Raw genomic sequence first — 18,307 nt, 5'->3', positions numbered from 1 at the left:
GAGAGGCACTGGGTGCATAACCCTCGGCGGGTCTCAGAACTCCTCCGAAGCTGCTTCTAGGAGCAAAACTAGTTGTGTTACTTAAAAGGGGGGGGGATTGGAGAAAGCTAACGCACATGCTTCGAGAGAGGCAGGAGGTTTTTATCTGCTAATAATTTTACCACTGAAATGAAGAAGATTGAGACGGAAGATTACATCAAAGTACTACAGATATGCTGGTATGTGGTATGTGGAATGCAACAGAACGGAAAGGGGGGGAACGGCTTTTTATTTTCTGTTTTATGTGATTACCTAACAACCCTCCCCCTTAGAAGATCCGTCACAACAACTAATTGGCAAATGGGACTAAAAATGAACTGTGTGGGAATAATATAAATTTAAAGGTTTTACTCTGTGAAGGATTTGGAAAGAAGAAAGGTTCTCTTTGTGACGCAGCAATAATTGAGATTTGATATGGAAAGACAGACCTTCGTTGCAGAGAGTTTGGTCTTGGGGAGGGCGAGCCGAAGATTTGTTATCTGGATGGGATTGTGAACTGGAAGGGGCAGCCCTCCTGGAAAAGGCTAATTTACTGGAAAAGACTAATTTACGATGCAACAGGTCGGGAAAGTTAACAAGTGGGCTTTTAGACTGTATTTCATCGGAACAGCAAGATGGTGATTGCTTGCTCGAGCGGAAACGCCTGGACTATTGGATGAGAGTGATTTACAGGAGAGCTATACAAAGTCCACACAGAAATACAAATAAGACTGTTTTTTTTTAAACCCATTTGCGGAGCAACTGAGAGGTGAAGGAAAAGGAAAATGAGTAACGACAAGGATTGAGAAGAGGGGACTGAAAATATCATTGTAAATATGAAAGCAGCAGAAATAATGGAAGATTGGACTCCTGCCGATCAAGAAGCATGGGTACCCCCTACAAAAATTTATAATTCGGAAAACAATTGGATTATATATGTGTATTGTTATAATTTGGATTAATTGGTTTGATGTGTTTAATTTGGTAATATGGAAACTTAATAAAAAATATTAAAAAAAATAAAAATAAAGTTGTGTGCAGGGCATCCTGTCTGTGTCTCCAAGGTTTCAAGAGACTCCTCCATAATTCGTCCATAGCCATAAGGGCAAGGCTGCCCTTTTTCATAGAATCATAGAGTTGGAAGGGACCCCCAGGGCCATCTAGTCCAACCCCCTGCAGTGCAGGAATGAGAAAAGTTCTTATACTGTTTTTTTTCACCCAGTGTCACCACAGTAAGACTTCACACTTAAATGTTAAGCCAGGAAAACGAAGGTTTTGCCGTGTGAATGATAACAGAGGACCTCTAGTGCAGATGTACGTTATTTGCTTTGCACTGAAGTAAGGAGCATTTTACAACATGGACAGCCCAATTCTATACAGTGGTGCCTCGCAAGACGAAAAGAACCCATTCTGTGATTCTCTTCGTCCAGCAGTTTTTTCGTCTTGCGAAGCAAGCCCATTGAAGGATTAGCGGAGCGGCTTTTAGCGGCTTATCGGTTTATCGGATCAGCTGATAAGCGGCTTAGCGGCTTAGAAAAAGGGGGGGGGGAGAAAAAAACCCACAGGAACTCGCAAGACATTTTCGTCTTGCGAAGCAAGCCCATAGGAAATTCGTTTTGCGAAGCACCTCCAAAACGGAAAACTCTTTCGTCTAGCGAGTTTTCCGTCTTGCGAGGCATTCGTCTTGCGGGGCACCACTGTATTAACATAACACAAGAAAACTGAGATTGTTGGACTCTGGCAACTTTGACACAGGGGACAAGCAAATGTCCAGCTAAACCATACTAGGGTCAATCAATCACCTTCATTATAATATATAAACCTTCCAACTGACAATGAAACCAGTCAAACAATCTTTACTTCCTCTTCCAGAATAACTCTTTCATTTGTATAAACTTTTTCCTGGTATTCATGACAGCAGCTGAACATTTTTCTTTGTGGCTTCTTGGCCAAAATCAAGTGTAGAATATACTATATTGCACATACTGAGAATGTGCCACATAAGGGCCAGTGAAGCCCTCCACATTGAGAGATTTTTTCTCTTTTTCCTACCCTGGCATTCAGGTTAGTCTTTGCACCAACAAAGTTTAGAATAATAAGGCACGATAAACTTACTATTGTTTATTACTGCAAAGGAACCATTGCTACGCTTCTGGTTGTTTTTGACCTTCGCTCAACCCCAGGGATTTTATTTGTTTGAGACCTGTACTATACATGACCCCTATTTTTTAAAATAAAAACCCAGGGCTAATTTCTCTGCCCAGTTTAAGTACCCTTGAGTACTTTTCTCTGCTTTTTCTGATACTTGATACTCCAGTTCCTCGGACTCTCTGGGTTGGCTCCTAATGTCAAATGGTTCATTTGAAGGGCAACCTTGCAAAATTTCCTTGAAGCAAATGTCTGTTCCCCTACAGGTTGGTAGACATCATTCATGCAGCACTGCAAAGGTCAGGAATTTATCCCCTTCCTTCCTCGAGGGCTGCTAGCAGATTATTAATAAAGCACCTTTGTCCACTTGTCAGGACGATATAGTACAGCCAGACAAACCTGGCTACCTTCAAACCACAAAGACTAATAATTTTAGATCGTGCAACTCATGACATGCGAGGTTGCTAAAGCATGTCTTCTCTTGTGGAACAAGAAAGGACATATTATCAAGGAGATGTTGCAAGGGGGGAAAAACTCTGAACAAGGAAAATATAAACTGCAAGCATTGCTCAACAAGGCAGCGCCTACCTGAGACTTCTCTGCTGATTTGGATTATTAAAGAAATTGTTGACACCTGAGCAGAAGCATAATAAAAAAACACACGAAACAATTTTGTTAACATTTTGGCCTTGTTCTGTGAACCAACAAATAATTAGCAGCTGATTTCTTGCTATAGCATTAAAAGGGGATTATTAATTTTCTACAGCAAAATTCACAGTGTTCACAAATTAATAGCTTAAATGTTTTTCCCTTTCTGCCTGCTTAAAAAGTAAAAATATTTCCAGTGTTTTTCTTCCTTTGAAATACCAAGATGTCCTAGAAACCATGAGTAAAAAGATGCTGCTGATGATTATTATTTCTTGACAATAATTTATTTCATCTGCCTTTACCCATCACAGTTTCAGATGAAAAATAACCTGAGATTTTGTACCTGCGCTTTCAGCTATAAATGTCAGCTCTTTGTGGCCCAAGCTTCTGCAGCCCAATCGTATTGCCAAAGTTAAGGTCAATGCAGGTTAGCTGAGCTGCAAAAGTTTCATTCATAATAAAAGAGAAAAGGAGAGTGGAGTTAAGTACAATCAGCTTTAAACCTTTGACCCACAAGCAATAAAACCAACGGCAAGCATAAGATGATCAGATTCAGGAGGGCAGGCACATCAACATCACACCCCAAATTACCAAGGCCTATGCTGCTACAGATTCATACTATGAACTATTAAATTGCCACTCACTGTTCTGTTTAGAGTGAAGGACAGTAGAAGTAAACATCAGGAAGAACGTTCTGACAATAAGAGCTGCTCAATAGTGGAATGGACTCCCTTGGGAGGTGATGGACTCTCCTTCCATGGAGGGGAGGTTTTTACGCAGAGGATTGGTGACCATCTGTCATGGATGCTTTAGTTGAGATTCCTGCAGGGCAGGATATTGGACTAGATGACCCTTGGGGTCCCTTTCCAACTCTACAATTCTATGATTCTGAGTAATATTGTAACCCAAACAATGCTTATCTGGGAGTAAATTATATTGAATTCATATTTATTTGTTTGTAAAATATATGTAGAATTTCGATATAAAGCACAATATTATATATAGAATCTGTGTGCAGAAAAATACATGAGTGGTGCTGTGGTCTAAACCACAGAGCCTAGGGCTTCCTGATTAGAAGGTCGGCGGTTCAAATCCCTGTGACGGAATGAGCTCCCGTTGCTCGGTCCCAGCTCCTGCCAACCTAGCAGTTCGAAAGCACGTCAATATCCAAAGGGGCCAAGGTTCCTCACCTGTGAGCACATTATGACTTTCCACATAATGTATTTTTCTACATAAAGGTAAAGGTAAAGGACCCCTGACAGTTAAATACAGTCGCAGACGACTCTGGGGTTGCGGTGCTCATCTCGCTTTACTGGCCGAGGGAGCCGGCGTACAGCTTCCGGGTCATGTGGCCAGCATGACTAAGCTGCTTTTGGCAAACCAGAGCAGCGCACAGAAACACCATTTACCTTCCCGCTGGAGCGGTACCTATTTATTTGCTTGCACTGGTGTGCTTTCGAACTGCTAGGTTGGCAGGAGCAGGGACCGAGTTTTGGGAGCTTACCCCATCACGGGGATTCGAACCACCGACCTTCTGATCACCAAGTCCTAGGCTCTGTGGTTTAACCCACAGCGCCACCCATGTCTCCTTCCTTACTCCTTGCCAAACTTCCCCAGCTCACCCATGTCACTGCTCTGCCCCCTCACTCAACCCACCTCATTTCTGCATGCCCATCAAGTCCACTCTGTCCCCACAACATGTCAACCCTCTCACCTGACCTGCCATGCCAGCATAAGCCCAGCTGGCTTGCCCAATGCCTTTCATGTTTGCCCACTTCAACCCTCCACCTCACTTCTTGCTTGCTCTGCTGAAAGCCTTGTTTGTTCCCATGCTTGCCTCCGGTGTTTCCTCCAGCCCGGAGCATGCACAGTTCCACACTAGCATGAGGACCGACTAGTGCAAATATAGTGTATACGTTAAGTATACACGTTTTCCTACATTGACTAAACAGTGTATGTTGAAATTTTTCAAAAGAAAAACTGAGTGAGATGCAGCAGAGACTTAGAAGAAGCTTCTCTTTTTGATAATCCCTTCAAAGTATCTTATTTTAATAGGCTTTAATTGATTATGAACACATTGTATTTGATTTCTATTTTGTATAACCCTTTGAGATTCTTTAAAACTGCATTTGAATATAAAGAGTTTAAGAAAATTTCAAAATAAATACAAATCAAAATATAGACTGGAGTGTAATGGTCACATATGTGATTTGTACAACCTTGAGTGAGCTTTATGCTCTATGAACTCACCTTTTTTTTTTTTTACAAAAAGTATTCTTCTTTTATTTGCAGACCAGATTTGTCTACACATTCCTAGTTGCAAAGCATAACTGAACCGCTTCTTGTAAAAAGGATTAATAAGATTCTGTTGCTGTGTGTGTGTGTGTGTGTGTGTGTGTACACACATTTACTTTGACTTTACCTACGGCTAGTCTATAAGGGAAATAAGTTTTATATTTCTTATTATATTGTTTATAAATATATTGTATTTTAGTGTTTTTTGGAAGGCGCCTGGAGTGGCTGGGGAAACCCAGCCAGATGGGCGGGGTATAAATTATTATTATTATTATTATTATTATTATTATTATTATTATTATTTGCAAAAATTATATAGAGCAGGATCTGAAGTGTCAGCTATTTTGTCTTTTCTTTCAATAGTACTTCCCAAGATTAAGAACTTTCTAGAGCAACACGAAATACAGCTTGAGAGGCTGCCACAAAAAAAAAGAAATATTGTCCTCCTTCCTTTGTGCATGCAGGAATTTTCCGTTCATGTAAGTGGGGAGGGGTAAATCCATGGCAGTAGTCAAAAAGATGTATCTGGGCTCATGCACACATTATTTTCTGATGAGAACATTCTAGAATCTTCATAAACAGCCATTTTCTTGGGTTTTTTGTGTTTTTACTTCCTAATGTTTGCTATAGCAGTTTTGACTAGCGAAAACAAACTACATCATTTTAATTAATTATTACACATGTACTCACAAGAAGTTTGGTATTCCAATAGCTGACATTGCACTGCATCACATATTCCTCTGGGCAAAGAAAGAGACCTATATAACTAGTAACCACAATTTTAAGTACATTCCACATTGAATTATGAGTGTCATGTTTCATTATAAATTAATTTATGACTGTTTGCTCAAGCCCTCATCTCCATTTCCTCCTCAGCGCAGTAATTTCTGACATGAACAGAATGATAGAGAGGGCCTTTTTATTTAGTATAAATGGCATTCTCATATATCCACATAATCACTCAATATAAGGTTTTGGAGGTTGTTTTCTGTTGTACATCATTGCTTCTTCTTCTGCATCGCTTGTCCTTGTTGCAATAAATTTTGGATGTAGTATTTTGAAGAAAAGCTGCAGCTGCTTAGAAATATTTTTTTTTTTGTCACTGTGGCTTAATATTTGCGTGGCCAGGTCCCAAACCCTCCCAGGAAGTGGAATAAAGACACATGAAACAGTATTTTAGGTTAATGGGCAAAAAAGGCCACAACTTTATTGGTTACAGAATGTGAGTGGTATTGGCTTAAGCACTGGAAACCACACAACTATACCTGACTCCTGCCAGTCTGCAGGAGCCTTGAAAGGGTTAACCACCAGTAGGGGGAGCCCTGCTGATGCACATCAACTAGAAACTCCCCCAGGGTCACCGCTAGGGGTCGTGCAATGGCCCTAGCCCCCCATCTGGGGCTTCGGACAGAAACCACACACCCCAGATTCCTTTAACGGAATACCCTTGAATTAGGAGGGGTAGGTGATGGCCACTACCTCCCCTCACCTCCAACCGAATACTCCAATCCCTAACCACCAAACCTTACAAAGTTGTAACGATTTGCTATGAGTAGGCTAAAAACCAAATGGCCGGTGCCACTTTTCCAAGTGGGGGAAAATTCCTACCAGGCCCCTTGGACAACCAAGGTGACCAACCGAGGTCCATAGCAAGGTTCAGAAATAAAGAGCCTAACCTAAGGAAGGGAGGGAGAACTGACCGAGCAGGGAGAAAAAACAGGGATGAGTCCTCAGCTGCGGGCAGTTTAATTAGCTCTTGCCACGCCCCCGGACCATCCGGATTGGATGGCCTAAGGATGACGAGGCTGAGGACCATCCAATAGCATAGGGGCTTTCCCACCCCATACGCATACCAGCCCGCAGCGTCATCTCCCCGGGAACGGGAAGTGGCTTTGCCGCACAGCTCACAAACCTGCGAAAACTAGAAACGCGAAAACTATATGATGCATCTCCATTTATGCAAGCATGAATTCATGTGTACGCAGATAAAACGGGGGTGAATATTCTAAACTGATGAAGAGGGACACACCTAATGATCAAGATTAGGTGTAGACATACACATACGGTTTGAATGATTATTGGAAATAACAATAACAATGTTCTTATTTCCCTGGAAATTACATAAAATCCATCAAATTCTGGGTGATAAATGTTGGCATTGCCATGCAACAAAGTGAGAGAGAACAATGGGTTGAATCCAAAATTCTGTGAATCCAATTCTGCTTACAGAACAGGGCTGTCTCGGGATGTGATTTGCCACCCAGTGGCTTTCTCTTGAGGAGCAAAGTGCTTGTTGAGTATGGGCATGAAGCGGAAACATCAGGAACCCTTAAGGTGCTGCTGGAACCAGTTTGTAAGCACCTTGCAGGTGGAATTGCTCATGTCTGCAGTGAACTGGATGCTCTTGTTGTGGCAGAGTCAGAGATGGACAGAACCAGGTTACGATCTAGAACTGTTAGGACGGAGACCTTGTTTTGCCTGAAAATGTAGACAAACTGCTTAAAGCTTACAGGCTGCTTAGGCTACCTGCTCCCTTTGTGGCCTTTGAGATAGGCAAGATTGGGGTTGAGTGTCTGGATCTCAGAGGTCATTGGTGGACCTCTGAGAAAAGGAGGGCATCCTGGCTGCTTCAAGGGTGCAATAGAGAGGCCTTGCCTTAAAAAGCCAGAACCTGTGCTGATCCTGTGGATTACCCGAGAGGCAAGGTCCAAGTGGAGGCAGTCTGTAGTAGCTGAAGCTGGGTGCAGGGCAGGGTGAAGTCAGGAACAGGCTTGCAAGCAGGGAGCCAGGGCGGGACAGGAGCTCAGGCAGGAAAGCAAGACAGGGTTCAGGCAGGAACTAGCAACCAACAATGTTGCTCTTGGGCCTTGGGCTGGCCGGCTTTTATCTGCCCCGAGGCATAGGGTGGCCCCAATCCTCTGGTGACTGGCCTGGAGGCGAGCACTCCTCCTGCGGGAACTTAGTTCCCTCCGCCTCTCTGCCCTGAGCTTCTGCAGCTCAGGGGAGGCTGGAGGGTTGCCAGACCCAGAAGCAACCTCAGCTTCCTCTGCTGGGGCTGAGAGTGGAGCAGCTGCAGGCAATGGGTCCTCCATCACCTCAGGAGCCAGAGCAGACTCAGCTGATGCCTGCACCTGAGGATCCAGCACAAGGGAGGACCCTCCAGGCGCATGCCCCAGCTCCAGCTCAGCTGGTTCTGGAGGCGGGGAATCCTGTGCAGCCTGGGATCCCTCGGGTTCAGCATCTGAGTCTGAATCCCAGGCCATCACAGAACCCTTTACTATGGACAACTACTGTTCAGTCTATAATTTGCCTTTTTGGGGGGAAGGTGATAGAGCAGAATGCAACCTCTCGAACCAAAGCAGTTTTAGATGCTGCTGGGTTCAGCTTTCTTGGTTCTCCATGAAGGATGGAGAAACCCTGTTGATTCTCCTGAATTTCTCAGTGACTTTCAGCGCTGTTAGCCACGCTATCCTTCTTAGTTGAGAATCAGAATTAGGCGTAGAAGACACCATATTACAATGGTTCAGGTCCCTTTTTGATGATCACACCTGGCTCTGCTCCAATATATGGAGGGCCATTTAATTTCACAGTTTTGGGCTGCAGTGCTGATAACCCTCAGCTCTATCTTCTACGCCCTCAGATCCTGACCAGGGGCTTGCAGCAGTTCTAGGACGGCAAAACAAGCTGAGGTTGAATCCAAGAAAGACAGAGGTGCTGCAATGTGTAATATAATGTAATGTGAACAAGGTTAAAATGGTAAATGCAATGGCTACAAACAAATGCAGAATTAAGTATGATGAAATCCAAATATATATATATATATGTTTATGGAAGTTTTTAATATTTAATGCTGTATTGTTTTTAACATTTGATTGGAAGCCACCCAGAGTGGCTGGGGAAACTCAGCCAGATGGGCTGGGTATAAATAAGAAATTATTATTATTATTATTATTATTATTATTATTATTATTATTATTAAAATTAAAATTAAAATTAAAATTGAACTGAATTAAAAACAGCCCAAAGTTCCACTGCAGAAGAAAATTAATTCACACCCAGATCACCTGGAAATTGTAGAAAATACTTTTGGGTGAAATTTGGAGATTTTTGTGTTAATTCAGTGAATTTCGTAATCTGAATTAGTTCATTCCAAACACTGTGATAATGGTTTGTCTCAGTTATCTGCTTCTGTAAAACAAAAACAAAAAAATTCTAGTGGTAAATTTGTAGCTTTTTAAAATTTTGCACTATTTCTTTCTTCTTTCTTCACTTCGGACTAAAAGCAGTCTAAACATAGTTTAAATAAATGCCACTGTTAGCATGCAAATGCCTTTAAGACCTTGGCAAAATGGTTATGTCATTAGATTAAAAATAAACAATAATTTGAAAAGCAAGGAAAAGGAAACTCTTAGAAAAGATAGTGATCTAAAATAGGAAAAATCAAAAGAAAAACTATAAGGAAGCCAACACAAAAGCTCTATTATCTGAGAACTGAATTAACAACTATTCATCCACTTCCATGATTCCAGTGTTTATATAAGAAGGCTGTTCAGCAATAAACCAAGGAAGACTGCCCAAAGGGCTTAAACCAATATCTAAGAATGCATTGACAACTGAGCTGTAAATCAGAACTCTTGCTTGTTCTTCCCAAGGTTTTGGTTATTTGGTTCAGGGACATGTTGCTTTTTAAACACATACACACAATGTGCATTTAGTGGCCATTAGAATAAGCCCCCAAGGCATAGCTGCTAACCTGGAAAAACAATCTAGGTGTAGGGAGAGTTGACACATGGATGTTGCATAGAAGAGCACAAGCAAAGAACAAACGTGGCAGGTCAGAATCAGACAAGCGATTTATCAGACACTGTTTCCTTTTTCTAGAGCAGGGGTGGCTAACCTGTGGCACTCAAGATGTTGTTGGATGCCAATTTCCCTCAGCTCAGCCAGGATGGGAAATGGTCAGGGATGATGGAAGTTCTAGCTCAGCAACATCTAGAGGAGCACAGGTTCCCCAGTCCTGATCTAAAGTTTTTTGAGATACGTTCTAATCCTGAGGTTATCCAGTGCAAGACTTGGGAAGAGGTGGAAATAAAACAAAACTAATAACACTAGTAAGTTGTGGTTCCTACTTTGATGCAACTCCACCCCGACTCCATGGTACATGGAGCAAAAAGATATACAGTGGTACCTCGGGTTAAGTACTTAATTCGTTCCGGAGGTCCGTTCTTAACCTGAAACTGTTCTTAACCCACAGTGCCACCTGCGTCCCAACAGCTCTCTTACACCTCTGCTATCTCCCCTAGTGTCCCATGGTCAGGAGGTCTCTTTACCTCCTCCCTTTTCTGGCTCCCAGAATGCTGCTTATAGCTGCATGCAAGGCAGGATGGGAGATGGAGTTGCCCCAAGTCTCCTAGCATGCTACTGTAGCAGACTGCCAGGAGTCAGGGAAGAGGCAGAGCTCCATTTTTACTGGAGCAGTAAGGATGGCTAGTGGGAATAGCAAGGAATGAGGGTTTGGGGCTGGTGTAGGGGTAGATACATGGTGAAAATATGTTCTCAGACTCGGATTAAAATCTGAGCCAGAGAGACCTTTGGAGGCAGTAATGCTTGCCTTGTATTTGAAACTGCCAAGATCCATCTTTCTGGCCAGGATATATAAAATTCAGTGACACCACTGGTGTTCAGACTTTTACTGTTCTCATTGAGTAACGGTGCCCTTCCAAACAGATTCCTGCCCTGCCAATTCCAAAAGACGCCTGGCTAAAAGCTTCACCAAAACAATCATTTAAAACAAAATAAATACCAGCTATTTAATATTAAGAACTCCATTCTCCCTTCTTTGTAACCCCCAAAGCAAAGCAATGCTGGACAGTATTGAACTAAGAGCGGCATGTGGGTTTTCTGTTCAACCTCCTGCTGCTCCAGGGATGCCCCATAGCCAACAATCCTATTAGTTTGTCCAGATAATAAAATATAGCCTATGATCAACAATGTTGGAAGGTCCTTTCCTTTTCTAGAGTAGGTCTCAGGAGGGCCTTAAAATTTTTTGGATCATACTGTAACGCAAATTCCCTTACAATTAATTATGGAAAATCTAAGATCCTAATTTTCTCAAAGAGCCGGATCTTGGGAGTTTGGTTACAACATAACCTTAGATGGAAGGCCCATGTAGCCTATGTTACAAATAGAGCCAAAGCTATCTCCTTGGCGATCTTGTGATTCTTCTTCACCGACAGGGCCCTTCATATCCCATCGGCGTTGAAAGTCTTCAAGGCCAAGGTGATCCCAACAATTGCCTATGCCATCTCAATTTGGGGGACTTTTGTCAATCTATCTCACCTAGAGGTTATTCAAAATCAGTTTTTAAGAGGGATATTGAAACTGCCCAGCTGTGTAAGTAATACAGCGTTACGCACGGAACTTAATATTCTATCCCTGGAAAACGCTCTGTGGAAGCACATACTTTGTCACTGGTTATCTCTATGGCACAATCTCCCAAACTTGTACTTGATACAATGTATGTGGAGAGATGATTTCCAGAGCCCATGGGTAAAAAATTTAGAGCTGAAAATTACGGCAATGGGAATCTCCCCATCCAAATTACTAGAGCAGGACATAGTTCCAGCTAAAAGAACAGTAACCTGTAAACTAGAGGAGATGGACTTGCAGCAGAAAATGGTCTTGGGCAATGGTACCTGCTCACCTCTAAACCTTGGTTTATTACCCCTCTTAAGGCTCCCAAACTATTTGAATTCCTTAACTTCTTCGGCTCATAGATATGCCTTTGTAAAGGCAAGATTCAACACCTTCCCATCGAACGTGCTGAGAAATAGATTCTCCAATGGACAGATATCGCTCTTATGTGATTGTAATTGTGGGGCACCGGAATCGTTGCATCACATAATTTTTGATTGTGCTTTTCACTCATCGGCCAGGAGCAAGTTTCTTGCTCAGTATCTAAAGGGAATTGCCGATGATACGAATGAAGCCAAACTGAGATATCTATTAAATGATGATGACCCCCTAAGATCACTCACGGTTGCCAGATTCTTGATCAGCGTCCTATCCCTAAAGAAGAGAAACGGACTCCTGTGCGGCTCGGAAAATCCCTTTAAACCATGATCTATGTTTTAGGATGTAACTAGGTGAATCACCATTGATGTCTTCTATTAATTTATGAGTAGAGGGTGATGTTTATGTTACAAATTTATTGTAATGTATGATGTTGGTCTTTTGTTTTTGTTCTGCTTTGGTTTTTGTCTGTTTTTTGTAAGTTTTGACGGTTTTAAATTTGGAGGTTTAAGTACATTATGTTGGTATGGGAAACTGTCGTGTGACGGGCCAATGGCCGTAATAAAGATCAATCCAATCCAATCCAATGTTGGAAGGTCTAGATCAGAAACTAAAAGCAAGTGGGCTCACCAACAAAATGTTGTACTGCTGAGGGCTCCTGTCTCAACCGTTTTCTATTCTCCACCATCCCACAGCTAATAGTAAGGCTGTGGTTTTCCCAGTAGTGATGTGTGGAAGTGAGAGCTGGACCATCAAGAAATCTGATAGCCGAAGAATAGATGATTTGAATTATGGTGCTGGAGGAGGTTCTTGAGAGTCCCATGGACTGCAAGAAGATCAAACCTCTCCATTCTGAAGGAAATCAGCCCTGAGTGCTCACTGGAAGGACAGATCCTGAAGCTGAGACTCCAAGACTTTAGCCACCTCATGAGAAGAGAAGACTCCCTGGAAAAGACCCAGATGTTGGGAAAGATGGAGGACACAAGGAGAAGGGGACAACAGAGGACGAGATGGTTGGACAGTGTTCTCGAAGCTACTACTACTTTGACCAAACTGTTCTCAAAGCTTTGGATTGTCTCCACCGTCTCCAGAGCTTCAGATAGTGACATTCCTTTTTTTTTATTGAAAAGTTTTTATTATTAAAATAATTCAGCATTAATACACACATATTGCGAATATACAAGCATACAAATATACATTTCATACAATCCTTAAAAATGGTCAAACATACCTACACTCAATCCCACAGATAATTCCTTTTCCCATCACCACCCGCCACCCCTCACCCCACCTTTGTGTTAGTCTTCCAATCTGCTCAATTGCAATTTCTTTCCACTTCTGTTACTTTATTTCACACACCTTTAACCTAATTTCATGCTTCTTTTTCTGTTACACATTGTTATCCATCTTATTTAGTATTTCAGTATTTAAAACGGAACTTTATTCTAATAGGTGTTCTGGTTTTTCAATATGGTTTTGCAAGTATCCTTATTGGAGTATTGCAATATATCCAAAACAATGGGAGAAATTGGAAGGATCTCAAAAGAGAAGATAGACAGGGACTGGAAGGTGTTTAAAGGATACTTGCAGATAGTGACATTCCAAACTGGGCTTGGAGGTGCTGAGGATCAAACCTGGAACCTTTACAGATTCTTCACTATAGACTTAGAACACATCTTCTAAATCACCCATCCTTCAGTTTGTTGACAGACAAGGCTCCCTGGCTTCTATCCAGCCCCTTTAACTATTTGATTCCCCTTTTTTTGTATAATTTGCTTCTAGGTGAAAAACTAATGGAGCAGTTCCAATGTCCAGAGGGCTTAGGATCAGGTTGCTGCAAATCATGTGCACTTATGTCCTTGCGTTTGCTGGATTTCTACAGCAAAAATAAAATAAAATGTATCTCAGAATGTCATGAAAAGTCCTCCCATATCTTATTTCTGTTATTATAGTGTGCTCTTTTAACCCCAAATAGTGCTGAGCCATTAAGAGAGAGAGGATGCTGGTTCAAGTTCTTAATAAATATTAGATAAACACTGCAAACTTTTTGGCAACCTTTCTGGCAGAATCAACTGAGTACTGTATATCTCTTTTAAGTCCCAGAAAGGTACAAGGCAGAGAGCTGGCCATCTTTGGGAAAGAATAGAAAGCTGTATGAATTGCATGCTGAAATACTGCATTTCCAGTTGCTTTTGTTGTCGTGTCTGCTTCTTTATAAACTTTAGTGTGGTCTTAAGGTCTAAGATTTGATTGCTCTACATGGTACATCAGTATGGCTTTGCCTTACATCAATACCAGGTCAGAGTTTGAGTCTTGGATTAAATAATGTTAATGACCTTGGATAGCCAAGTGCATGCATCTTAATGGGAGCTTAATGGGAGCTAATGGGAAAATCCATCAGGGAAGAAGGCTGATGTGTGTTTAGCAAAAGGAGGTACTTTCATGTAAGATTTTTAAATGGTGAACCAAATAATATGCAGAAATATTTATTAGGAAAAAATGAGAGAAATATAAAATGAAAGGGAAAACGCTTCAGATGAAAACTTTGTTAGAGTATCTGTGATTCAATTATTCTTATGATAGATAAAATATGCAAATGCTTTAGAATATGTAATAAAATTAAATAGGTAATAAAATATGTAAATGCTTTAAAGCATTGCTTGGAGTGTAATGTCAGGTTCTTTTGCTACATTGTTGTTGTTGTTTAGTTGTTTAGTCGTGTCCGACTCTTTGTGACCCCATGGACCACAGCACGCTACATAGCCAAAAGCAAATTATTTTTTTACTGATGGGATGCATGCTTGATGTTTGCAAAATTAGAACCTACCCTAACTCAGGGTTGCTTTAGCTCTACATGAATTAGCTTAAGAAGAAGAAGAGTTTGGATTTGATATCCTGCTTTATCACTCCCCTTCAGGAGTCTCAAAGCGGCTCACAATCTCCTTTCCCTTCCTCCCCCACAACAAACACTCTGTGAGGTGAGTGGGGCTGAGAGACTTCAGAGAAGTGTGACTGGCCCAAGGTCACCCAGCAGCTGCATGTGGAGGAGCGGGGAAGCGAACCCGGTTCACCAGATTACTAGTCCACCGCTCTTAACCACTACACCACACTGGCTCTGATCCTATACCAACTTACTGGAAACTAGTATTTTTATTTATTATTTTTATTTATTAAATTTGTTTATAGCTTTATCTTGCCCACGCAACCCAAAGCAACCCACAACCAAACATACAGACTGACAAAAAAAATGTAGATACATTAAAACCAAGAGGAAAAAGTAATACATGAAAATCATCCTGCTAACTTCTAAAAGGCCACAGATAGCTAAAGGCCAAAGAATAAGTCCCCTTGAATTCAGTGAGATTGGTTCCCGAGTAGACCAACATAGAATTATACTGTCAATAACATGTAGGAGCGTTCATTTAAACTGTAGTTTAAAACCCTGCAAAGAAAGAAAAAAAAAGATCTACCAGAAAAATATATAAAGGAGAACAACGCAATCCAAGCTAAGCATCCTTTTAGGTAAAGGTAAAGGGGCCCCTAACCATTAGGTCCAGTTGTGACCAACTCTGGGGTTGCGGCGCTCATCTCGCTTTACTGGCCGAGGGTCATGTGGCGTACAGCTTCCGGGTCATGTGGCCAGCATGACTAAGCCGCTTCTGGCAAACCAGAGCAGTGCACGGAAACGCCGTTTACCTTCCCGCCGGAGCGGTACCTATTTATCTACTTGCACTTTGACATGCTTTCAAACTGCTAGGTTGGCAGCAGCAGGGACTGAGCAACGGTGCCTTGCAGGAGGATTTGGGGGTGAGAATCTTCCAGGACCTGTTACCTTTCTTTATGCCTTAGTCTTATTAGGTCAACAGGGTCTATAAAGGATCTTAACTCTTATCTAGATTGCAACCACATTGTTTATTACAAAACCAAAAGCCACCACATTCTCTTTTCTCATTAATGGTGAGATATGCTCTTTGCAATTTTGTATCCCAGTTTTACTATCTTATAAATCAGGCTTCTGCTCTGCTTAAGTGGCCGGGGGCGAGGGAGGAATCAAGCAAGTGACTTCAGTTGGTGGGCCTAGAATAAAACCTGTGTTAGAATAAATCAGAATCTCTCTAATGAGCATGTGTTCCTATCACCAATTTCCCCATAGTGTTTCATAGCTTGGATCCCATTTCTGGTAACTTCAACTCCTGGGCAACGAACGATTGGAAAAAGCGAAGTGTTGAAACTCCTGGCTGAAGAGCTTTGGCAGGGCTATATGAGGAAGCTTGCACATCACCTGTGTACATTTTGCCTGGCTAGTGAGAAATGCAATTAATCTTTTGTTTTATGAGCAGCAAATTTATCAACAGCTTGGAATCATTAAAAGGGGGCATCTATCATATGGTTCAGATGCCCCTGTGACGTTAGGTAAAATAAATAAATCATGAAATCTTTAGCATCCTCTCCCTGTCTAAAAGATCATTTCCAACCACTCTTAATCAGGGGAGTAGCCATGGGCAGTCAAGATTAAATTGTAAACTCAGGAATTGCATCTTATCAGTCTGATATTGAAGTGAGATGCAATAGAAAGGAACCTGAGACAGGCTGATTTTTCATTAACTTTAATGGAAATGGAAGAGCGTCTGGTGCCTGCTATACTCCAGCATTAAGTAACTACAGCAATGTCTATAAAAATAAGAGTTAAGAACTGCAATAGCTCTTCAGCATGAAGCTGTCAACTATTCAGGATTCTCTAACGGTGACATTGATTTGTCCATTCCAACAGGGAGGCAGGGGAAATAGGGAGATAAGCTTTGCACAGGGGGAATGAGAGGAGAAATAGGTTTAATTAATCTTAAATGTCTTTGCAAATCCATGAATTGTAGACCTGGAAGAGTTCCTGTACTAACATGATTAGCAAATATTGACTTTTGAGTACAATAATAATGTGTCATCTGAAACCCTTGATAAGTAACTTAAGTACTTCCTTAGCTTGCACCTTATTAAATTAGCTGAGGTATATGGTGGAGACACATTACACAAAGCCACTGAAAATGAGAAATCCAACTTAAAGATTTTAACATTGATTGAAGAAGAGAAATGTTACAATAAAAATAAAATTCGCAGGGCCATGTTCTCATCTCCGTCGCACAGGCATAAATTGATGGCCAAACTCTTAAGTGATATTTGCCGTGCTTCTCATGGGTCTGGGGTGTCTGCAGAACTGGAGCCATATTGGGAGGCAAATAAGACAGGATGAGGCCGTTGTGCTTTTGTTTCCATTGTGGACTCTGGCAAGGAAATATTCAAGGGAGGAGAGGCGAGCTGAACCTCTGGCTGTTGCCCCAGATTCAGGCATGATGAATCCGGCTAAAAACAAGATTTCAGCACACTTAAGTGTTGTGTGTGCTTTTCATCCAGCCTGGCTATGATACCATAACTTTGCTGGGCTAGAGGTGTAGCCTTATTAGACTTTACCGATTGGTGGGCTCTGCGTAGCTCATGGACGGGAGGAAGGAAGTCAAATGACACCGAGGGTTGGTTCAGAGAAAGAGTTCTTTATTTCTGCTTTCCGGAGCAGCAGAAAGGCACTTGCGTGGTCAGTCCACAGCAAGTCCAAAGAAATGAGAAATTTCATGCAGTATATATATCCTCCAGGCACCCTCTCCCCCCTTCTCCAGGAATCCAGCCACGTCAGCTTGTATACGCAGGTTGACATCACAGATGTTCCTGCTCCGGTACTCTTAACCATAAAAGGGTTTTCCTTCCTGTACTTCTGACCATAAAAGGGTATTCCTGTTCCTATACTCTTATCTTGGAGCAAGAGGTCACCAACTCCAAGAACACACTCTGGCACTGTTCCTGGACTAGGTCTTTGCATCAGAGTGTGGTAAGATAAGACCCAGACATGTCATCCCTACTCCACTGGAACAGCCAAGGTCGTCCATTGCCGTGACTGATAAGGGAGAGAGCTTTGTTTATAAAGCTGTGTTCTTGTTATGCATTTGCTCAACAGCTCAAGTTAATGCATTTTAGAAATGCTTTCTTGGAGAAAGAAGAAAGAAGGGGGGGTTGGGGTCCTGTTTCAAGCTGACTGCACAGAAACCCATTCCTTCATAGGGGTGTGGTGAAGCAATGAAATGGATGGAGACAGCGAGCAGGGGCAGGTGACTGTCAGTTCTCCTCCCTCATCAGCACATTTCCTTGTAAGTAAATCCCTCCTTTATACACAAATGTGGCAGACACGTGAAAAGGCATTGCTGCTCCCATACCATCTAGTTTGGTCCTCAGTTTGACTCAGGAGGCAGAAGCCGCCCAGCCTACAATTTCTGCAAATAACTCAGACTTGTGTGAGACACAGGCTGCATTCACAGCTGTGATTTGCAGCGTGGGTTAACAATCAGTCCTGCTTCACAGGAGC

This window comes from Podarcis liolepis, assembly GCF_965112155.1.
Source record: "Podarcis liolepis genome assembly, chromosome: 3".
NCBI lineage: Eukaryota > Metazoa > Chordata > Lepidosauria > Squamata > Lacertidae > Podarcis > Podarcis liolepis.
The sequence above is the reverse complement of the archived record's forward strand: the minus strand, read 5'-3'. Positions refer to the sequence as shown.